The following is a 4637-nucleotide window of genomic DNA, read 5'->3' as shown; positions in this document are numbered from 1 at the left end:
GACTCGGTGGAAAGCGGGGGAGGCCCGAGCGCGATATCTTAGCCGGTCCACAGATAGGCTTGGAAGATAAGCGGCTCGGGTGGTTGATTTAATGCAGCGGCGGGGGTGGCTCTGTGATATTTTAATACGACGGGGAGAGCGTGATGCTCGGTCATCCATCTCGAACGCCACGAGAACCGTTAGTGCGTGTGCACGCTCGATTTTGCATACGCGGAAATCACGATGGATCCCGAGTGCACGTGAAGGGAAAACCGGGGCCCCCAGCGGCCAGGAAGGAAGACAGTTTGTTACTATTATCTTCGTTCCTGTCTATACAACCCGCCCGCCCCCAATTTCGCTCCTCGATAAAAGCGGGAAATGTTTGACGAATGGTCGAGTCAAGTCGCGCGTGAAACGATTCACGAATGCGCGCGTTCATCTTCTCGACGAAATTTAAATCGTAAAACGAAGTTTTTTAGAAAAAACTCGATCGAAGATTTTTAGATACTTTACGTATATCTTTCCCCGTTTTTATCGTTTTTTATCTCGGTCCGTTTAAAAAATTACGACAAGCGGTGCATCGAGAGATGAAGAGAATCGATGCGAAAATAACATTCGCCACGTAAAAACGAGACTTCGAAAAAATAAACACGCAAACTCGAGCCGAAAAGTTAATAGGATTATCGGTGTATAATCGAGTATTTACATTCGCACAATAATGAAACTTCTCTAATCCTCTTTAGTAAAAGTTAATAGGATTATCGATAATCCTACGATCGAAACAATTCTCTCCGATATAAACATTTCGCCTTTCATTCGAATACCGTGCGCGATCGGGCGAACACTTTCCTTCTCCCCTCGTATACAAGCTTGTGGCCGAGCGTGCGAACGAAAGCGTGGTGGACGCGCTACCAGCATCAAGATGCTCGTAGATCGTGGTTCTAGGCATTTCTCTCTCGATTAGGTTCCCACATATTAGCCGAGCCACCCCCGCGACGTCCGCGTCCCGGACCTCGTTCGTTGGTTCGTTCGTTTCGTACACCGTGCCCTGTGTGCCGGGGCTCGCTCGCGCCGGCTCAACCAACGTTTCGACGTTGTTTTTTGTGTCTGGCGGGCCCCTGGCCGGCCAGGTCCATGGTCCGCCACGATTTAGTGGCCCTAATTGCAGGGTTCAGCTATTTAATTACCGGGTTCGGGGCACCGCGCCGTCCCCCCGCTCCCCCTACACTTGCCCCGGTCAAAATGCGAGTACATTCATACGCGAGCACACGTAGATGCGTTTCTGCCTAACGTATATCCACCCACAAAGGAAGATATATAAAGAGAGAGAGAGAGAGAGATCTCACGCGACAAGTTGGATATTTATTCGTCTGTTTATTTCGATCGTGCATTTCTTCGTGCATTTCTCGTAAAAAAGTGAGCTTCTTCGAACTCGAGCGCGAATTCGGCGAAACGATTCTCGATATTTCGATTCGACGGATACGGAGGGAAGCGCAGGGGGTGGAGGATTAAAGCGGACGTGTCCCGGGCCGGTGTATATTCGTGTGAATGGGGCACGGATTCCCCCCACGGTGACCCCGGAATCTTTCAATCCTCCCTAATAACAGGGTACAAATCGGCACAAGAAACATAGGGCAAACTCGGAGCTCTCTGCACGGGGCTACCAAATGATTGATAAGTCCATAAACTCCATCCCGCCCCACCCCCGTTTCCATCCGCCGTCCCGTTGCTTGTCGATAGCCGGCTGGAGCTGTTGATGCGCAACGGGGTTAAGGACGCCGTGCGTGCCACGATTTTTTGGCCGCGGGTGACGCGGTGACGAGATGATGACCGACCCCGGACTTGGAATCATCGTGATTACCCCGCCCGCGTAACCCGTAACGCGGGCCAAAACCGTCCCGGCCGAACTGCCACCGTGCCTCGCAACGCTCCTCCTCTCCCCTCTCCTTTTCCTCCCCCGATTCTTGCCAAACATCCTTCATATTTTTCCACTCTTTCGTTCTTCTCTTTTGAATCTTTTTATCTCACGTGTATGATGCATTTTATATATATATATATATCTGTTTCGATTATCTCGATTCGCATGGTGGAATAATAAATTTGATCCCTTTTTCCTTTCCTCCTCTTCGTCTTCTTGTTTCTCTCTCCATCGACGTGTCCCTTTTTTCGCGAGCACTTTTTTCCTGCCCCCGGGCTTTTTTCGGCGTTCCAAGCGAAAACGAATGTTTTCCCTTTTTCCTTTCCGGGAAAGAGGGGGATGATGTTACGATGGACGGATTCCGGGAACGAGACGTAAATTTCTGCCCCCCTGCTTTACGAAACGGAACGGCGCGAATATAAATATAAAATAGGGAGAGAACGAAAGGAAGCTCGACGAGAGGAGGAGAGAGAGATTCGAGAGATTCGGGGTTTCGAGGATCGATTAACCCGGCCAACGAGAAACCGCCATACCCGCCCCTTGAGAACGCGCGAGAGAGAGTTTTAATTGTAGGCCGCGTCCAGAGGGAGAGGCTATTATTCTTTCTCTCTCTCTCTCTCTCGATCCGCGGCTCGAGCGAGGGAGAGAAAGATATAATAACAGAGCGCTCAGAAGAGAAAAGAACGTCCGTCCATCCGTCTGGCAGTTTCATATTCCGAGGGAATATGCGCGACTCTCGACAATTTTTCATCTCGTACGATCCTACCTCCCTTCCTCTCTCCTCATTCATCATCCCTTAACGCAGTTTACACGTGATTCTGGAAAAGCCGCTCGGCGCCACCGCTTCTTGAAATCATCATCATCATCATCCTTAATCGGCCGGGTTAATAACTCATAACTGGGGTTAATAATTGGGAATCCGTTCAGAGGGAAACGGAAGGTGCGTCGGCGGAATATAAAGTGACGTAGGAAGGAAGGAAGGGTGAATGAGAAAGGGAGCAAGAAGAAAGGGAGGGAATATGTTGCGCGAGATAAAAGTTTCCCTTGAACCGCCCCGCTCGGGGAGAGGAGACTTTGTCGGCGAGCAAGTATCGTTGGTGTCAGCCGCGGCAATCCTTTCGTCCCTTTCCTTCCCTTTCCTCCTCTTCTGCCGGGTGGTGAACCAAGCAAGGATCACACGCGGTTCCCACTGTATCGTGTTACGCCAAGGGAGACGGGGGGGGGGAGGGGGAGGAAGAAAGAGGCAGAAAGAAGCACTTTGGCATTATGCGTCGTGAGGGAGAATACGGATCCATTCACCGGCAATCATCCGTTCACCCAAGCGTTCCCCTCTCCTTTCCTTCGTTCGTTTTCATTCAATCCCTTTCGTTAAAGTCCCTAATTCACGAGCTAATTCACGCTGAAACGTTTTTCCTCGCTCCTTGGAAGAGGGGGGATACTTGAAACTTTCCTTTCAATCGAACAGATTCTCGATCGGTCGGCCGATCGAAGAATCGATCGAGGAGTAGAAAGTCGAGAGTTGAGAGTGGGTTAAATGTCGCGATTACATTATTATACACGCGATATAACGCAAGTTGCGAAAGAAAGCGTGGAGGAGGAAAATAGGGGGGAGTTAGACGTGTGTGTCGTGGAATTACGCGAGATAAAGATAAGAGAGGGAGGTTGGAATTGGGGTAGAGTTTCGAGTGTCGATAAATTTCTCGATAATGGGCCGGATCGTTATATCGGCGCGCCAACGTAAGTTACGAGCATTATTGCGGATAGAAGCGTATACCTGCTATTACGCGTTGTTCATTCGCTGTTGATCTCGGTAGTGAGTCTCTTTTTTCCATCCTCGCCTGCTTAATAATCGAGGCGATAACTCAACGAATATCGTGATCAATATATTGGACCGTGTTTGTTTAACTCGCGACAACCGATAACCGATAACCGGCCATCTTCTAAACGCGCAAAAAAATTGAATTAACCGCCGGCAAAGAGGAAAGGGGAGTAACTCGAGATTGAATTTTAATTTGCCCGACAAATTGCATTCCCCGTGTAAAGAAAACGCTACTTCTGCTTCCACTTTTCACTCGCTCGAAATCGAAAAACCTGTCCTCCCTCCCTCCAACGACACGCTAATACTTATCCGCCTCCTACGCGCGTGACCCCCTCGAACGGATCGCCGTATCGACACGAGTGAAACAAGAAGAAGAAGAAGAAAAGAAGAAAGGGAGGGTTAGCCGAAAGGGCTGGTGATGTAAAAGCAACGGAGTCACAACGGAAAAGACGAAGAAGAGGAGGAAGAGGAAGAAGAAGAGGAAGAAGAAGAGGAAGAAGCGGTGGTCGCGGGAGCGAACCACGTGATCGCAGCGCGTTTTAATTGGTCGGGAGTGTGCGGTGGAGGGAGGAGGAGGAGGCAGACGAGGAAGGGGGGGAGGGTTCGTTAGGGTTGCCACGAGGATTAGACAATCGCGAGGTCGTGCGAGGAGGACCGTTGCGAGGGCGGGCGCTGCTTCTGCCCCACCAGCAACACCTTCCAGGATGGATACACACTTGTGGGAATTCCTGCGGGACGTGGCCGACCACTCGTGGCCACGTTCCAACTCGCACACGTCTCCGACTCGCCGCGTGTTCGCGCGCGTATACCCCCGCGAAAAGTAACGTGGTGGTAGAGAGAGAGAGAGAGAGAGGAGGAGATCCGCCTCCGTGGACGCGGTTTTCTTCCACGTAGGGGACGAAAAAGCTCTCAGTTATAATT

Source organism: Apis mellifera, linkage group LG13 (assembly GCF_003254395.2).
Source record: "Apis mellifera strain DH4 linkage group LG13, Amel_HAv3.1, whole genome shotgun sequence".
NCBI classification, from domain to species: Eukaryota; Metazoa; Arthropoda; class Insecta; order Hymenoptera; family Apidae; genus Apis; species Apis mellifera.
The sequence above is the reverse complement of the archived record's forward strand: the minus strand, read 5'-3'. Positions refer to the sequence as shown.